The sequence below is a fragment of the Eumetopias jubatus genome, unplaced genomic scaffold (genome assembly GCF_037043125.1).
Source record: "Eumetopias jubatus isolate StellerSeaLion01/CBP00866 unplaced genomic scaffold, mEumJub1_p1.0 scaffold_8, whole genome shotgun sequence".
NCBI classification, from domain to species: Eukaryota; Metazoa; Chordata; class Mammalia; order Carnivora; family Otariidae; genus Eumetopias; species Eumetopias jubatus.
This window is the reverse complement of record NW_028274814.1, coordinates 88,085,107-88,105,624: the sequence shown is the minus strand read 5'-3', so window position 1 is coordinate 88,105,624 and position 20,518 is coordinate 88,085,107. Positions and strand designations below refer to the sequence as shown.

The following is a 20,518-nucleotide window of genomic DNA, read 5'->3' as shown; positions in this document are numbered from 1 at the left end:
ACCATAATCTTTGAATTACATTGTATTATTATTAAGATAAAACAAGAGAATTGCTCTTTTGGGAGTCTAAAACTGTCAAATGCTCTTTTGGGAGTCTAAAACTTTTTGTAGATGTAGTATTTAGAAAATCAGGTTGCCCAAAATAAAAATTTTTAAACCTTCCTTTCCAATATGTATTCCTTTTATTTCCTTTTTTTTTTTTTTAACAAACACATCACATTGTCTAAGACCTTCAGTAAAATGTTGAATAGAAATTGTCAGAGTCGATATCCATGCCTCATTCTCAATGTCAAGGGGAAGACATGCAGTCTTTTACCACTGAGTTTGATGCTAGCTATGGATTTTACACAGATATCCTTTATCAGGTTGAGAGTTTTTATCCTGAAAGGAGGTTAAGTTTTGCCAAATGCTTTTGATCTTCCTACCAAGGCAATTATAATGTTTTTCTTCTTTAGTCTGTGGCTACAGTGAATTACACTGATTTTTAATATTGAGCTAATTATTGTATTACCAGGATAATCCCCACTTGTGGTGATGTATTAATCTTTAAATATATTACTGGATTTGATACGCTTTCTGTTAAGAACTTTTGTGTTAGGTCTGTAGGAGATTTTGTTCCTACACAGTCTTCTGTCTTATAATGTCTTCATTTAGTTAGGGTTTCAGAGTAATACTAGTCTCATAAAATACATTGCACAGTATTCTTTCCTCACTTTTCTAGAAGTATTTATGTAGTATTGTTATTACTTAACAATTACTTGGTATAACCATTTATGAAACCATCTAGGGGTAAAGTCCTTTTTATGGAAAGTTTTGTTTTTGTTGTTGTGAAAGCAATTTCTTCAAGAGATATATAGCTACTCATATATCTCATTTTTTTCTTGAGTGAGCTTTGGTAATTTTTGTCTTTCAAGGAATTTTTCCACTGTATTTTAATTAACCAATTTCTTAGTAGGCTGGTTTTAATAATATTCTCCTATTATTCTTATTATGTGTGTAGGATTTGGAGTAATGTCACCTGTGTCATTCCTGACATTAGAGATTTATGTCTTCTCTCTTTCCTAATTTTATTGGTCATTTCAAAGAAACAACTATTTGTTTTTCTCTGTTTTCTGTATGCAAAGGTTTTTTTTTTGTTTGTTTTTTTAAAGATTTTATTTATTTATTTGTCAGAGAGATAGAGAGCACGAGCAGGGGGAGTGGTAGGCAGAGGGAGAGGGAGAAGCAGGCTTCTTGCTGAGCAGCGAGCCCGATGTGGGACTCGATCCCAGGACCCTGGGATCATAACCTGAGCCGAAGGCAGTCACTTAACCGACTGAGCCACCCAGGTGCCCTGTATGCAAAGGTTTTTAACAACTATATATAATCACCTAAAACAGAAGACAATCCAAATGTCCACCAACACTTGAATGAATAAACCAATTATGGACTATCCATACAATGAAATACTAGTCAGCAATTATTCTTGATACATGCAAAAACATGAATGAATGTCAAAATAATTATACTGAATGAAGTGAAACTAAAAGGGTATATATTACAATGATTCCATTCATTAAAAGAAAAAATCCTGAAAAGGCAAACTAATCCATAAAGACAGAGCAAATCAGTGCTTCTGGGAGATGGGAGGTAAGGAGACACAGATTTTAAAGAGGCACAAGAAAACTTTTTGAAATGACTATTCAGTGTATATCTTGATTAGGGCAATGGTTTCTTACATATATACGTAGTTAGGAAAAATCATCAAATTGTACACTTTAAATGTGTATAGTTTATTGTAAATCACTTATACCTCAAAGCTGTAAAAAATAGCCAACCATAACAATTTCATGTGGTTCAACCTATTATCATCTTCATTGCACAGAAAAAGGACCAAAAAGACTGGAATATAAAATATTTCTCTAAAGTCAAAAAGCTAGTTAAGTTACAGGGATAGGATTTGAAGGTTTAGAATGTCTCCAGAGCCTAAGCACTTACACACTATACTGCCTCTTTATGTGTTTGTTTAAATTGCATTTCCCCAGCCACCCTTCTCCCCTTAAGCTTTTTTATATTTTACTTGCTAGCATTTAAGATAAGCATATATATATTTATTTTATTCAATTATTCAATTTGACTTACCTTCTACTAATGGGTCCTATGGACACCATATCACATTGTTTTCGTTCTACTGAAGGTAAACTATAGATCAAATAATTTTTTAGTTTACTTAAGGACATAAATCCCTAAATCAGCTCACAAATCAACATACATTATCTATGAAACGAAATCTGACTGTTACTTACAGGTAATACATCTGAGGGGAAATTGTTCTCAGATTGGTAAGTACTTACTACCATATACGCTTTCTGATATATATTGTTCACATATAACAATAGGAGGGAATCCTCACTCCTCTCATGTACTCCTCTTAGGGTTGGGGCCTATTCCCAGTGTAATAATTATCCTACTTTTTTATAATTAGTGATGCATTGGACAATTTCTTTTACTGATTAGATAAAAACTCCATTAAGAAAAGAGTTGCTATATTGGCCCTTGTTTACCCAGAGCAAGAACATAAAAAATGTTCAGTAAGAATATGCATAATTAATTAATGTAAAAGATGCATGTTTTGGAGAGAAGCCTTATAGACTGAGAGTAAATGTTACTAAGTCAAGTCAATAACCTGCTCCAGTTGGACAATGAGAAATATTAACTTCAAATAATGAAAAGACCAGGTTAAGTAGCATGATGGAGCTACACACTGGAAAAATATTTGTCCAGTCTCTCAAGTGCAATAAGAAAAAAATGAAATATTTTCAAAGACCAATCTTGTGCTGAGTTCACTGTGCCAAATGTATATGCATTCTGCACAAGTACTCCTAGAAAATGTAACCTTAAACTACATAGGATTTTCACGCAGTAATTTGAAGGTTCCCACATGTGTTCAGAGTACAACTTTTACATATAAATGTAACTTGGAAAATATTGCATTTCAATTTTTTCCTCAATATAAAACAATTGATTAGAGAAGTGATTAGGGTTTTGTACTTTGGAATTCCTCAGGCTAATAATATGCCCATATATCATAAGATTTACAAGTCTTAAATAATAGCATCACACAAAAAGAGAGAATTAAAAATCTTAAAAATTTACTCAGCAGTTTTATCCAAAACTTTTATTCAGAACTGCAAAAGGATTACTCCTTGAGGTACAGGAATTCCCATGTTATTATTAATAATCTACAATCATTATCACCATCTTACTTATCCTTTCCTTTAAATCAACTTAATTTTATTTTCCTCTCATTTTGTCTTTTTTCTTAATTATTATCCAAATACCTACTGGGATACAAATAACCCCAAAATACTCTGCTTGTGAAACTCCCAAATTATTAAATGTAATTTTAATTATGATTAACTAGCATGGGTAAAATATTCATCACAACAGGAATAATCCAATTACACCTAAAAAACTTTTTGACTCAGGTATTTACCTGTCACCATGCATTTATTTCTAAAGCTTAGTTACCCACAAAAATATTGCTAAGTAATTTTAGCAATTTTCTGTGAACATGACAGAAGTAAGAAACTCCAAATACCATGTCTCTAACCTGCTGCTCATCCTCTTATCTCCAGGTGAGTTTTAATCATTTGCAAGAAATATAATTGTGCATTTACTGTATGTGTATACAAAGAACTATGATCAATGTTAAATTTGAAGGTGAGGGGGAAAAAAAAATCACCCTTTGGAAATTTTCAAAGAAACTATTTAAGAACTCTTTCCACAACTATTAGACCCCTAAGTTTGATGCAGATAGAAAACAGGCCAACTGGGGAGAAAGTTTTATTGATAAGAACTCTTTGATAAGAGCTCTTCCAATATGTGAGCTCTACAGAGACTAGAGTCTGCTGCCTCTTTACCTCAAACTCAGAGGGATGGCTGAAATGATTTCCCTAGATAAGGGGCATAGAGCTTCCTTGCTCTCTGGGAGCACCATTCCCCCTGTATCTCCATGTGTTCACCAACCCAATGATCTAAACCCCATCATTTGGGTTTCTTACATAGACATGATTAATCAATCATTGACAATTGGCAACTGAATCGAACTCCAGCCCCTCTACCCTCCTGGGACTGCCTGAAAGTTCCAACACTCTAATCACATGGTTGGTCCCCCTCAATCTTAGCGTTCCCCCTTAGTATTAACATAACTCATTAACATAAACTCAGATGTAGTTGAATGAGGTTATGAATATTGAGACAACTTTATTGCTCTTACCACTTAGGAAATTCCAATGGTTTTAGGAGCTCTGTGCCAGAACTGGGAACAAAGACCAAATATATATTTCTTATTATAAATCACATTATGACAGTGTATGTCTATCAAAGGATGGAGAAATTCCAGCAGAAAGGAACTGGGATGACGGCCGATTTCTAAAGACTGGGATAAACCGCATCTGCCTAGGTCAAAGAAATAGTAGACAAAGGAGCCTAAAGGGAAACTTTGCATGTCCAGAGGAAAGACTCCTTAACACAGTCAGCGTTAAGTATCTGTCAGGCCCAGGGAATGAGATCTAGCTTCCTGTGGAAAATCTTTTCCTGCTCCTTTCCTATTCTCTTACATTTCTTTTCCATGTCCCTTGATAGAAACCAGCTAATAAGATGAGAGAACAGGGGGCGCCTGGGTGGCTCAGTTGGTTAAGCGTCTGCTTGCGGTTCAGCACCCCTCCCCCACGTGCTCACTCTTTCTGTCTCAAATAAATAAATAAATAAATAAATAAAATCTATAAAAAATACATTAGAGAACAGGAGAAGGAAGAGGAGAAGCACCATGGGGAGAAAGAGAGAACGGAGCCTTAGCCTTCATTCCAAGTAAGGCTTCTATTGACAACAGGCTTGAGCTAGTTGAGAGGTTTGCCATTAAAATAGGTTCTGAGTTTGCACTAATAATTTGTACTTGAAATTTCAATTTCTTAACTGAGATGTTTGTAATTTTTAGGAAAGATATTGTTTATTTAGGTACTCAAGGGAGTAGACACCAAGATTATATACATATATTTGGGCAAATTTCTATGAAGAAGAGGAATTGGAGCCAGAGAAGGCTGGGAGAGGCTTCAGACTTGAAAGTAAGGCCTGTCTCCCTGAAGGAGCCAGGGTGAAGTCTCTCAGCCTGCAGAACATCTCTAAGGAAGTTTTTTTCCAGGCAGATGGAAAATCTTTGAGTCAAAATTGCCCATTAGGGGAGTCCTATATCTTGCATAAGGTAAGATCCCTGTTGTGTGCAGCCACGGGCTATGAGAAGCCTATGGAATTCAGCTGGTGGATTCAAAAGGACTACAGCTGGCAACTATCAGAAAATTAAGCTGTTGGCCACAGTAAGAGATCTGAATGACACATTTTTATAACCATCAAAGTCACATACTTGCTTGAATTTTCACATGGGCAATAGGAAGTGACTCACACCAAACAGATGTTAAAGGAATGGTGGGAGATAAAATGATAAGGTATTTTTATTCTAACAGGAGGCATATGTAATGTAAATACCTGTAGCCTAGACAGCCCCAAGTCTCCCAGCACCCTGTGGTCACTATTTTATTTAACAGAAAAATGAAATGACTCAAGACCCATTCCACATAATAGCTATGTGGTATTGGTTCTAATGCATTATCTACTCCCTCTGCTCCCACCCCCCAGTAAAGGAGTAAAGGTCAATTTACTTGGTTAATTTGGTGAAAATGATTTGCTGCATATGTGTCCTGAGTTATTATATCCTATATGCTGCTATGTGGCTTCCACTCTTGTTTCCTGGAGTTTCCTAGGACATGATGATACACAACAATTTACCAGAGCAATTTCTCTTCAAAAGTTTGAAAGTATGTCTCTGGGAGTTGCTGCTTAATTAGTCAATACAACGGCAGAAAGTTCCAGTATTTCTAAACTGGTAAATTTGTTTGGAAAACACAGTCACGGCTAGATGACAAAACTACTTTTTGCCATAGTACATCTATGACTTGATGAAGGAAAATGCAATAATTCTTCCCTACCCCATGCCGTACCGTAAAATTGGATCTAGACCACAGGTTATAGATCAAAGCAGAAGGAACCTTTTTTCTCCCTCTAGTAGTCCGTTTCCTTTTCCTTCTTGACTGACCTTCCTGTTTTCTTTCAATCTTCCATCTGCCTTTTAATTAAGAGTCAGAATGAACCTTTGACCTATGAAAATCTAAAAGGCTTTTTAATTCTAACTCATTTGTTTCCAGACATGTTTTTTTTTGTTTTTGTTTTTGTTTTTTTTGTTTTTTAGTAATGAATGCCATTTTCTCTAGTTTGAATTACTCTTCCGGGCCAAAAGCCGGGGCCTGGTGCCATGGGTGGAGTGTGAGGTTCCCCAGCAAGGCAAACATGGCACAGTTGGAGCCTGCAGGGTGCGCTGTGTGGGCAGCAGTGTGGGGCAAGGAGGATGGACCAGCAAAGCGCTGAGCCTCGGAGGCAGCTCACAAATGGCAAAATCAGGCCCAAGTCCCTACAGCAAGAACACTCTTCCCAGAGAAAGCTCGGGAATACTGGGAGTTCTACAGGATCTGGAGGTGAGTCCTGGGATGAAAAACGCCTGTTTGCCCCCTGGTGCCAAGTCCCCTCCTTCTGCGTTCCTTTGCGAGGAGTCTGGCTCCTGCCACCTATCACGCAAACACCAATCCTCCTGACACCAACCCCCAACCCCCCCCCCACACACACACAATCAGACTCACTATGCAGCAGCTCCTCGCCCCAGAGGCCCAGCAAGGAAGCCTGGAAGGTCTGTGGCCCAAAGCTTGTGCCCTAGAAAGCAGCGCCTCAGGTCCGACCAGGAGGTGAACTGCGCATGCGTGGAGTGCAAAGCCGTAAGCCACCTGGAGCCCAGAGAGCGCTGGGAGAGGACGGGGGCTTCCTGGCGCAGAACTGTGGGGCCACAACTTGAGGTCCGCCAAGGTCCAAAGCCGCAGCAACCCTAGCACCATCCCAACTGCATGTCCTCGGGGCCATTTGTTCCCCCCCAGTAGCTGTGAAGTTTCTAAAATTTGTCCTAGGAGACCGCATTCTGGAGCCTTTTACTTGAAGAGCAGCTGCAGGGCATTATTCTGTTTCAGGCTCAGCTCACCCTACCATGGGGGAGCTGGCTCCTTCACCTTTTTTTTTTTTCTTTTTTCTTTTTTGGCTTTCAAAGCTTTAGTCACTTTAAAACCTTAGAAACACAGTTCTGGTCCAGGGGTGGGCTCAACTCCAGAGTGGCTCTGATCCTACCCCTTCCCCAGGCAGGACAAACCAGACCTCCTTCTCCTCGGCAATGGATGCAAGCTAGGGGTCAAGGCCTGACTGCGGAGGGGGACCTTGGCCCCCAGAAGAAAAGATTTGGGCAACTATAATGAAGGTTTAAAGTCTGGGGCTCCCCAGCTTTCGTTCACCCTGCAAGAGGGGCAGGGAAGTGTCAGAGGTTCTTTGGGGGAGGAGGGAGCAAGCACCCACCTCTCCTAGCTGCAGAGAGCAATGACAGAGGCCAAGAGAAGCTCATCTGTCACCTCAGGTTCTGTCAGCTCCTTTGAGGTGGCTGGGCTGGGGCAAGAGACGGGAGACAGCTGTCTGCCCTGGTCTCAGGCCAAGATGGGAATAGGGCTACTTCAGGAAGGTGGGAAGTTGGAGTGTTTTTGTTTTAAGGACTATTTTCTTTCACTTCTTAAATAAATATATATATATAATTTTTTTTCACTCATATATATATCTGTGTGTGTGTGTGTGTGTGTGTGTATATATATATATATATATATGGGAAGGGTGGGTTGGTGGGCAGCCTGGCTTCCCAGCATCACTCCCTATCAAAGTTCTGACTCAGGAGGAAGTTGACAGCCAAATTCTCTACCCCTGCCCCGCCCCCCACAAGAGAAGTAGGCCTGGATCACCAGGTTATCTGAGAAGCCCAGGGCCTTCAACCTCCTTATAAATTCTTTCTACTGTGGCTTCACCTAGATGTAGTTTATCTGCAGGGCCTCCTTGCCTATGGGCCTACCTCACCTTCCACATCTGAGATGTCTGCCAGCTCCCCAGGGGTCTCATTCAGCATCTGGATGAACTGCTCTTGTTGCTGGCTTATCTGCAAAAGCTGAGGGTTCTTCTGGCCAACAGTTGAATGAGGAGATGGGCATGAATTTTAACTCACTACTGACATTCCACAGCAAAAGCCAACTTCATAAGGTAAAAGGGCATAAATGAGCAATGAGCATTTCTCAAGCAAATATTTTTTTTGTTTGCTCACTTACACTGGCAGGTATAGGATAATATTTAATGGGTAATATTTTATTCATACATCGTAACATATATTCTGACCAAACTTTTATGTGGAAGGCAGGGATCTGAGCATGGGGGAGGCAGCAGTGAATAAACAAAAACAAAAACAAAAAAACTCCTGTCTTCCTCTTGGCTTACATATGATTTGGGAAAAAGCAACAATATTTAAATTATGGGAGAAGTACTTTGATGTTTGATATTTTGATGATTATATATATATATACACATACATACACATACACACATTTATTAACAGATTTATAAAATATTGACACTTTGGACTTTAGGAAACAGGCCTTAATGTCATTTGTTAGATAGGTATTAGAAAAATATACATTTACATAATAATTAGGAAACTAGATTTTACTATAACACAAGGTAGATAAAGCCATTTTAAATCTTTTTTTTTTAAAAAAAAAACATTGCATCCTTTTCTGCCATGGGAAAAGCTTATTAAAGCTAAATTAATTCTTAACAATATATTGTTTGAAATAAAATACAGAGGATTTCTTAAGGTTGTTAAACAAGGACACTGCTCATACACTAAAAAGCAGTAGTCAAGGTCAGAGGATCTCTTGATTAGTGAATTTAATGAATATTATTTAAGTAAGTTTATATCTTCAGCTTTGAGGGCACACAAGGCTCTTCACTCTATTTTTTAAAATTAAGTCAGTTTCAATTCAGTTCTCAGAAAACTGACGGTAGATAAAAAACTGACTTCTTGATAGGTCAGGGATAATGCCTAACATATAACTTGAACATTTTATTTGTAGGCTTCATCAGTTCTTAATTTGCAACTATAAATGTTGACCTTATTTTACTCATTAGAAAATTGTGTTCAAATGAATCTACTCTAAGGGCATGAAATAATGTTTATAATATAAATGTGAGATGGATTTTACTCATCTAGGCCTTCTCTTTAAGTGTGTTCAAATTTAAATGACCATACCTCAGGATTAAATGAATAACAAGGTAAAAAATAGAGTTCTCCTTTTCTCTCCACAAGGGGACTGAGTGGCTGCCTGCACACCACAGACATTTTATTACATTTATTACAAACTTTTACCATAGACCTTTGCCAGATAAGGCCAGTGTCCACTAGTTCCTCATCTCACTTGGGAAGTACTAAGGATATAATATTTGGTGCAGATTCCCAACTCCTAATGCCTCAAAGTGTAGACCTTTTATCCCATGCAAAAGCCATACTATGGGCCAAAGGAAAAACAACCATTATTGCACAGAGCTGGGGAAGTCCCAAAGTAACAAAAATGGTGTGACTGTTGCAAAATCCATGGACTTAAAGGATAAATATAAAAACATTGGTGCTAAACTTGTTCCAGATATTGCCAATAACACAAATGAAGAAGCCGAGGATGGTACCACGACCGCTACTGTGCTGGCACACCCTATTGCTAACGAAAGCTTTGGGAAAATTAGCAAAGATGCTAATCCAGTGGAAATCAGAAGAGGTGTGAGGTTATCTCTTGATGTTATAATTGCTGAACTTAAGAAGCAGTCTAAACTTATGACAAACCCTGTAGAAACTGCTCAGGTTGCAATGATTTCTGCAAGTGTATATATAAAGGAATTGGCAACATCATTTCTGATGCAGTGAGGAAGGCTAGAACAAAGGGTGCTGTCAGAACAAAGATGGAAAAATACTAAATGAGGAATTAGAGATTATTGAAGGCATGAAATTTGATTGAGGTGATATTTCTCCATACTTTTTTTATACATCAGAAGGTCAGAAATGTGAATTCCAAGATGCCTGTGTTCTAATGAATGAAAAGAAAATTGCTAGCATCCAGTATATTGTATCTGCTACTGAAGTTGCCAATGTTCACCATAAGCCCTTGTTCATAATCATTGAAGATGTTGATGGAGAAGGTTACAACTAATAGGTACATTAGTTTTGAATAGGCTAAAAGTTGATCTTCAGGTTATAGTGGTCAAAGCTCTTGGTTTTGGTGAGAATAGAATGAGATTAAAGACATGGCTATTGCTACTGGTAGCATCATGTTTGGAGAAGGATTGACTTTAAATCTTGAAGATGTTCAGCCTCATGACTGAGGAAAAGTTGGAGATTCATTGTGACCAAAGATGATGCCATGCTCTTGAAAGGAAAATGTGGGAAGGCTCAAATTGAAAACTGTATTCAATAAATCATCAAGCACTTAGATATCACAACTATTAAATATGAAAAGGAAAAACTAAATGATCATCTGGCAAAACTCCCAGATGGAGGAACTAAGCCAAATTCAGTGGGACAAATGGTGTTGAAATGAATGAAAAGAAAGTTAGAGATGTCCTCAATGCTATAAGCTGCAGTTGAAGAAGGCAGAGTTCTCGGAGGGGTTTGTGCTCTGCGCCAGTGTATTCCAGCCTTGGACTTAATAACCCCAGCTAATGAAGATCAAAAATCAATATAGAAATTATTAAAAGAACACTTGAAATCCCTGCAATGACCATTGCTGTATTTGGAGATAAGTGAATATGATGAAAAAAGGAATCATGGATCCAGCTATGGTTGAAAGAACTGTTTTATTGGATGCTGCTCGAGTGGCCACTCTGTTAATTATCACAGAAATTGTAGTCACAGAAATTCTCAAAGAAGAGAAGGACCCTGGAATATGTAGAATGTGTGGAATGGCAGGTGGCATGTTCTAATTTCTAGACTCGTGCTTTCCCATTATTAATGAACTATGAGAGGAAGCTCAGGGCAGTGCTCCTCACCAATAACTTCAGAGTAATCAATTGAAGGAAATGACTGAAGAAAAGTCTGGCTGATATTTAAGAAAATCACTATAATCATGAGTTACTGTTTTCAGTTAACAGTAAATAATGGTTTGCTGCCGTCATTGTCCATGCTGACAAATAATTTATCGTGCATTTTTTAATAAAAAAGACATTTGTACATTCCTGATAACTGAGTACAAGAGCCATGTTCCAGTGTACTGCTTTCAACTTAAATCACTGAGGCATTTTTACTATATTTAGCTATTCTGTTAAAATCAGGATTTAATACTTGCCATCAACTGGATGAGAAGTTAAGAAATGGCCTTCCTGTGGAGATTAACAATAATTGTGTACAAAGCAGAGAGTCAATTATGTGGCAACACTTTAGTAGTGAAAATTTGTTTCCAGTTTAAAAGAAATTTAATTTGATTTCTGAAGAAAATCATATTCAATTTTTGGCATAACCATAAATATTTCCATAATAAATGTGAATTTAATAGTAAATGGAATAGTATTTCTGTTGATTAAAATTGTAGAGAACATGGAAATGCAATATATTTTGGTAGGTTAAAAAACTGGGCAATTATTTCTGTGTATGGTAACTGATTCTAGCAATTAATATGCCACTCAGATTGATTACTAATGTAAAAAATGAAAACCATTTCCTCATACTAAGAAATTTTCATGCAGAAATAGAGAAGCCACATATGTACAACCCTCAATACAATTACTCCTCATATACTAAAAATTTTAGACTTTAATTATAAACATTTTAATAGTTTTAACACTTCAGGGCTGTTTAATTTCTATTATACCAGTGGAAAAATTAAAACATAGTGTATCAGTCTTAGAAGAACTCAATTATTGAAGCACCAGAATTCCTACCACAATTCTTTATTCATTTTCATTAATTTTTACTATATTAACTATTTTTCTACCATAACTAGTTAGAAAGCATATCAAGGAAAGCAGTGCTCCAGAACTGAAAAAGACATAATCCTGACCTTCCAGTCTGAAAAACTAGAAAAGGCATACAAAAAAGTTTAATAATAAAGAGCTTCCTAAATGTCTTATCTGAGAATATAAGGAAGAGAAAGATTGAACCTAACTGAAGGTGAGGAAATGGATTACTCTGGTCCCTTTTGGTGAAAGTGTCAGTCCAGCTCAAATGATTTTATGGGAAAAATATTTTGGCTCATATAATTGCAAAGATAAAAAATCAGACTAAATATAGTTTGCATAAAGATAGATCTAGAAACATAAAAGAAACAAAACTATCTCACATCAGATTCCTTCTCTTTGTTTTATTGCCAAACAGCCTATTGTAATGTAATAGAAAACGTGAATCTTGAGGCTTGCTATCTCAAAAAAAAAATCAATACAATTGAAAAATTCACATTACAAAACACACGCATATATAGATATAAATATGAAGATATGGAGAATACTTGAGTAGTAGTTGCACGTTGAAGAACTAGTATGTAGATAGTCATATGGGCAGTATGACAGTGGTTTAAGTTGAATTTTGTAGTTAGTAGATGCTGCTTTAAATTTTACACTTGTGTTCCTAGCTGGATGATCTAGGGCGAATCCCTTAGCCGCTCAAAATGGATTCTCCACATGTCCAAAATGGTGATAACAGGTCTTAACAGGGCACAGGTCTTGCCAAATAATAAAGGTTTGAATACTGTATAAGAATGTTGTCGTTATTACTTATTATAGAGACATTGCTTTGCAAAGTCTAAAGTGTTATAGAGATGGAGATTAGAGGTCAGGAGATTATTTTATTCCTATAAGGATATTCTATGATCTCCTAAAACACTATATTTCCATAGAATTTCTATTGACATTCACCACCACATCTACTTAATTATCAGCATTTGAATCTCATACCTATCACCTAGATCATTTCACTCAACATATAAACATGAAGTTATTTCTCAAATCTAAAAAAATATTTTGAATATACCTCTTTTTACAAATCAAAAGATTTGTTCATACTCAATATTTCCATTTACTCTACTTCCACTATGTTTTAATCCCATTCTGATATTACTGTTATATATTCCTACACTCATGTATAAACTGTAATACTGTAAGCTCTTCATAGTGGAACGGTGAGGGTATAAGCTATTCAGTTTTATTAAATATTGCCAAATAGTTATTCAAGTGGTTGTAACAATTTACATTTCTAATATTAGTGGATAAGGGATTCTGATATTCTGTATTCATGCCAGCACTTGATACTGTTAAGATTTTTGTTTGTTTTTTTTGCTTGTTTTTTGTACATGTTTACTTTTGGTCATAATAATAGAATGATAATTCATAATTTCAAGCTTTTGCTGATTACTACTATAATTGGAAGTAACTTTATATAATTATTTCTATGTATTAATTTTTAATATATAGTCATTGATTTACTGATTACCTTCACAGATTTTGGATATTAATTGCTTACATGCATTCAAAATGTTTTCTTTTTCAGTGGCATGCTTTCCCTATCATATTTTGACACAAAGAAAGTTTTAATATAAATAAATAAAATTTATTAGCTTTTTATGATGGCTTATGCTTTTCATCTTCTTAAGAAAACCTCCCTCCCCTGAGATCAAGTTATATTCTTATATGAATGCCTTTAAAACTTCTGAAATTTTTCCTTTCACATTAAAAATTTTAATCTACCAAGGATGATTTTAATGTGGTATTTGATTTAAATTCCCTTTGTCTAGTTAACTAATTTTTGTGTTTGGACTAATCCATCCTTTCTCCATTAATCCAGGAGTGTAATTTCTGTCATATAGTCAGTGCCAATATATTTGTGCACTCTCTATTTATTCTGTGTTTGAACCAACTCTACACCTTTTGATATCTAATAACTTTAGCAATAAATAATCCAATATTTATCCAAAAAAATTAAGATTAAAGAATAAATAGAGTCTCAGAGAACTTTTGGAAAACAGCAAATACAAAAATATGTGTAATGGGAGTCCCAGAGAACTGGAGAAAGAGAAGAGAAGAAACAGAAAAATATTGATTAAAAAATGATTTAAAACTCCCTAATTTGATGAAAAACATCAGTGTACATATCCAAGAAGCTCAATAAACTCCAAATAGGGTAAATACAAAAATCATCCATAGAAATTTATAGTCACACTGTTTAAAGTGAAAAGTGAAAATCTTGAATGCAGAGAGAGAAAAATGATTCATCATCTATAGGGAAACATCAATAATATTGAAGCCTATTTCATATCTGAAATATTGGCAGTCAGAAGGCAGTGGAAGAACATATTCAAAGTTCAGAAAGAAAAAAACAAGCTCTTCCTAACTTTTCAAGGTGATGGGTATGTTTATTACCTCGATTGTATGATGTTTCACAGGTATATATATGTCAAACCTCATAAAATTATATACTTAAATGATGTACAATTTTTTATATCAATTATACCTCAATAAAACTGCTAGAATTTTATCTCCAGAAAAATAATACTTCAAATATGAAAGTGAAATAAAAAGCTTCCCAGATAAACAAAGACTGAGAATTTCTTGTTAATAGATTTGTATTACAAGATAATGCTGCTGTTAACATTGGGGTGCATGTATCCCTTTGAATCAGTATTTTTGTATCCTTTGGGTAAAGACCTAGTAGTGCAACAATTGCCGGATCATAGGGTAGTTCTATTTTTCACTTTTTGAGGCACCTCCACGTTGTTTTCCAGAGCAGCTGCACCAGTCTGCTTTCTCACCTATAATGCAAGAGGGTTCCCCTCTCTCTGCATCCTTGCCAACACCTATTGTTTTCTGTCTTGTTAATTTCAGCCATTCTGACAGGGGTGAGGTGATATCTCATTGTAGTTTTGATTTGTATTTCCCTAATGATGACTGATGAGCATCTTTTCATATGTCTATTAGCCAAATTATGGAAATAGCTCAAATGTCCTTCGACTGATGAATGGATAAAGAAGTCGTGTTATACACACACACACACACAGGAATATTAGTCATCCATAAAACAGAATGAAATCTTGCCATTTGCAATGATGTGGATGGAGCTAGTGAGTATTATACTAAATATAATAAGTCTGTCAGAGAAAGACAAATACTATACAATTTCATTTATATGTGGAATTTATGAAACAAAACAGATGAACATATGGGGAAGAAGAGAGAGAGAGAGAGGCAAACCAGAAAACAGACTCTTAACTATAGAGAACAAACAGAGGGTTATGGGAGAAGAGGTAAGCAGGGAGATGTGAAACAGATTATGGGTAGTAAGAGGGTACTTGTGATGAGCACTGGGTGTTGTTTGCAAGTGACGAATCACTAGATTCTACACCTGAAACAGTTACACTGTATGTTAACTAACTGAAATTTAAATAAAAACTTGAAAAAATATTTATAAGAAATACTAAAGGAAGTTCTTTGGGTTGAAATGAAATAACACCATGCCATTAATAGGAAGATATGAAGAACACCAAAAATGTTAAATACATGAATTACTTAAAATTAGGGAAGGTTTCCTAAGGCTAAAAATGGAAGAAGGAAATAATTTGAATGAATGTTAAGGCAACTCTTTGAGGTGATGGTAATAATCTGAAACCAGACTGTCATGATGGTTGCACACCTATACACATTTTCTGAAATCACTGAATTGTAGACTTAAATAGATGAAGCGTCTTTTGGTAACTAAATTATACCTAAATAAATCTATTTTTAAAAATAAATCAAAATAATCTATCATATTTACAGAATAAAGAAGCAATACCAAATGATCATATTAATATATGATTAAAGGCGTTTGACATAATTTGATATGCATTAATGATAACAATCTCTCAGCAATTTAAGAATAGAAGAAAACATCCTTAACCTAGAAAAAAGCATCAACAAAAACTCACACCTAAACTTATACTTAAAAAAAAAAAGACTAAACAGTTTCTTCCTTATAATTTGAAACAAGTCATGGACATCTAGTTTCACTCTTCCTATTTAAGATTTTGCTGGAAGTCTTAGCCAATGCCATAAGCAAAATAAATGATAAAATAAAATGCATACAGATTTAAAAGGAAATTTTAAAACTGTTTATATTCACAAAAAACATGCTTGTTTACATAGAAAATACCAAGAAATGTATCCCACCGTTCCTAGACATAAAAAAAATTGTCAAGTTAACAGAATACAAAATCAGCATACAAAATTGGTTATATTTCTTCTATTTATTAGCAAAGACCAATTGAAAGCTGAAATCATTTTTCCTTCATTATCTCCCATGTATACATAAATTATGCATACTTATAAATTTATGTTTGTTTTCTCTTGTTAATCTGTCTTTTGCTACAGGGACCCTACCTGAGAACTTAGAAGGGTAAAAGGAAAATTACTTTTTCCTCTCCCACCATAGCAAATATTTTTCTATTTAGACAGGAAAGATCATATAAGAAGTGTACTTTACATGTAGCTGATATAACTAAATTTATTACTGTTTATTCCAAGAAGTGATAATTATGCTGATCAGAATCCCAGCCAATGAGCCATATTGTATATGAAGATAGGGAATGCATGACCTAGAAGCATGTCCAGAAGCAGAGAAGATATGCTCCAAGTAGGTCACACACATATCTGGCAAACATGAGGGACAGGTTCATCAACCTGGAATTGTCTAGCTAATGTGAATCAATCCAAAATGGGTAAACACATGGGCTTGAATTTAATGTGAGCATAGTTGACTAAAATGTTTCAAGTTGAGGAAGGCACAGAGGAAATTCTAAGAATAAAGAACTGGAGATGAAGAAAATGGGTAATGAAAAGGAACACCATAGAAAAAGAGAGGAAAGAGAATTTATTCAAACAAACTTCTTTAAAAATGTGACTATGTCATTACTACAACTGTCTCTCCCCAGTTGCTTCCCCTGTGAAGCCTAAAGATCTTCATCAAACCTCGATTACACTTTATTTCTGTGCCTTCCTTGTCTGGAATATGTTCGCAGAATGGCGCGAAAAGTTCTATGCTTACCAACAGGAACAATCCCCTCCCCATACCCTGCAAAAAATAAAATTTCAAGGGGCCCTGGGTAGCTCAGTCAGTTGAGCATCTGACTCTTGATTTCAGCAGATCATGATCTCAGGGTCTTGAGATAGAGCCCTGCAACTGGCTCTGCACTCAGCGGGGGAGTCTGCTTGAGATTTTCTCTTTCCCTCTCCCTCAGCCCCTCCGCCCCCCCCATGCACGTGCACTCTCTCTCAAATAAATAATAAAATCTTATAAAAAAATAAAATTTCAAAATTTGTCATCTTATATTGCAGTTTGCTAGGAAAGCATGTCTTTGCAGATTTGTACTTGTTTTGATTTTGTTGTTATTTACATAAATTAGGAATAAGTGAAAAAATTACAAAAGAATATTTTAAGTGTTTTTAAATGGAATAAACATTTTAAGTAAGCTAGTGAATTGAATTTTCTTATTTATCCATTTTCTTCTTACTTCCTGGGATATTAAATAGTTCTTTCAGCTTATATAATAATTTCTGAAATATATTTAAGAATCAAACCTGATTACTGAAGTTTTTAAAAAAAGGTACAATAGCAATTATACTAAATGACAGCATGACTAAGGATATGCAGGGTTTATAAAAGCATTAATTTGAAAGATATGAGTACTAAGATTTATTAGGATGTTATTTTATATTGATTTAACATATTTCTAATCTTTAAACCAATTTTCTTTCAATCACATTTAGCGTTAAAAGAAACCATCATAAAACATGGGCATATGTGAATATACCATAGTTGAGTAAGAACAATTATTTAAATATTTACATAAATGATTATTTTGAAATATTAAAGTATAGACTTGCAATTATCCCATTTGGTCACAAGCCACGTCTGGTTGATTTTTATCTGCTTTGATCACTTTCTACAATTGGTAATAATGATTTTAATTAAACAGACCATTTCCAAAATTTTATGTATACAGTTATAATTCCCCTAATAAAAGTCATAATCATATGCCTAAAAAGTTCATATTTATGAAAAGGTTTTTGAATGTTATAATAATTATAAAACATCTAGAATCCACCACTGGCAAAATTAATATTTTTCTGAAGCATTTGTAATTTACCTAGGAGCACAAAGCTAGGTCTTTACTAATTGGAACAATACTGGAATGAAAACACATTTATTCAAATGAGAATAAATAAAATAAACTCAACATGATTATTTCAGGATATACAATAGCTAAATAATAATTTACAAAAGAGATGTAATGCTTCTGAAGCTGTTGGCTCATTATTCTGACAAGGAATTAAAGGATAATGGCTGTTGAAAATTCCTTGTACATGTCATTATATTCTAACTTCAAATATTTCAAACCGTTTACAGACTATTGAATCCATTGGTTCATTCACTGAATTCTTTGGCTTTCAAGCTCACAGAAGGAATTATTTTGCACATGCTTATGCCAAATTTTCAAGTCCTTTAATTTGTTGTTCTCTTATGTTGTTTACTGGCATTGACCCTCACTCTTCTAAATACACCCTCAAAATACATTGCTAGAGTAGGTCAATAGTTATTAAATAGGAAGAATAAAAAGTGAACATTTTGTGGATCTTTAGAGTAGAAAAGCAAGTGTCTAAAATAAAAGAAAGGTACAAAAGTATGGGACTGAAAATGTAAGTATCAATGTTGTGAGGAAATTAAAATTTCTACTAGTTCAAATCTTTTGGTTTATAGACCACCACAGTTTTAAAGCAAAATATTTATTGAATAAACACACTTTGAGACTACCTCTGTATATCAGATCTCAAACTAATTGTCTGAAGACAGGCTTTCCTACAGCCATGTTCTAATAAAAATGAAAAGTAAATACCTCTCTGAAACATACACTCTTAGTGGGACTCCACTGTTGTCTATAATCTGACATCCTTCCATATCACACATTTTATGTTAGTGTCTACTTTCTTTAAGAATATGAGTTTGAAATCCCTGCAAACCATACCAACTGATTGAAAAGAAACAAGATCATGCCTGTGCTATGAGAAAAAAATCACTTCATTCCCTTATTATCTTGAAGCTTGCTAGTAGTTACAATGACAACTTTAGTTACCTTGGATTTACTACTGACAAGCTACAAGTATTTTTACCTAATTCTCTCATTTGTTTTTCATAACAGCATTGTAGATAAAGTGTTTAAATTGTCCTTGTCAAGATTTGGTAGCAAAGGATCAAAGGGATGTGACATTGCCAAGGTCACACAGCTATAATTCAGGATTCTGGAATTATCAGAACAAATAATAGAATGAAGAAGCTATGATAAAATGATAAACACTCAAAATGATAAAGAGTAGATAAAATATAATCTCTCTACAGCTGTGTTAAAAATTATTCTTTTCTATGAATATTTATATAACTCATCCCTTATGGAACAGTTTTAATGACTATCAAGACACTGTCTTGGTGGCCAGGCTCAATCACAAATATAACCAAATAAGAACTGTTAGGTTTCTGATCAAGGTAGCAATTTGAATTTATACTCTAAATATGTAACCATGGAATATAAAATATTTTTAAAGAATTCAAAATGATATAAATGAGATTAAAAGTTCATACATTTGTCTATGGACAAGAAACAAATCAGAAAGGCATTTCCTTTTTTTTTTTTTATAGATTTAATTTATTTATTTGACAGAGAGAGACACAGCAAGAGAGGGAACACAAGCAGGGGGAGTGGGAGAGGGAGAAGCAGGCTTCCTGCAGAGCAGGGAGCCTGATGCGGGGCTCGATCCCAGGACCCTGGGATCATGACCTGAGCCGAAGGCAGAAGCTTAACGACTGAGCCACCCAGGTGCCCCCAGAAAGGCATTTTCATGAGTGGAGTTTAAAACGCAGGTTTTGGGGCGCCTGAGTGGCTCAGTCAGTTAAGCATCTGACTCTTGATATTGGCTCAGGTCATGATCTCAGAGTTGTGAGATCAAGCCCCAAGTCAGGCTCCACACTCAGTGGTGAGTCTGCTTCTCTGTCTCTCTTTCCCTCTGCCCCTCCTCCTGTTTGCTCTATCTAAAAATAAATAAATAAATAAATCTTAAAAACAAAACAAAAAACCCACATGTTCTGGGTCCAGGATGAATCAGTGCTAACCAGGAATTCGTATTTACATGAATGCAAATCCAAAAATCTGTGATCTCTCTCTCTTTCTCTCTCTCTCTCTCTTTACATATATATGTAAATATATATATATAATAGTGTGTGTATATATATATACTATCATATATCTAGATTTAGATCTAGATACATCTTTTATCAAGAGTAAAGTAATAGTTGAAGCCAGGTGGACTGATAAGAGGGTAATCTGTTCAAAATCTATTTGTATAAGCTAAAATTCTATCAGGAGTTGGGTTGTTTCTGGTGATATGGATATCTATGTCTCCAGAGACACCAGTAAAAAAATTTCAGTGATAAGACAAATCTAGGACCCACTAATTTTAAAGGTGATGA

General features: G+C 35.2%; 1 pseudogene; it reads left to right on the top strand.

The window, feature by feature from the left end:
* Positions 1 to 7,503: 7,503 nt before the first annotated feature.
* On the top strand, positions 7,504 to 10,965 carry LOC114214876 (60 kDa heat shock protein, mitochondrial pseudogene; annotated as a pseudogene).
* Positions 10,966 to 20,518: the final 9,553 nt, after the last annotated feature.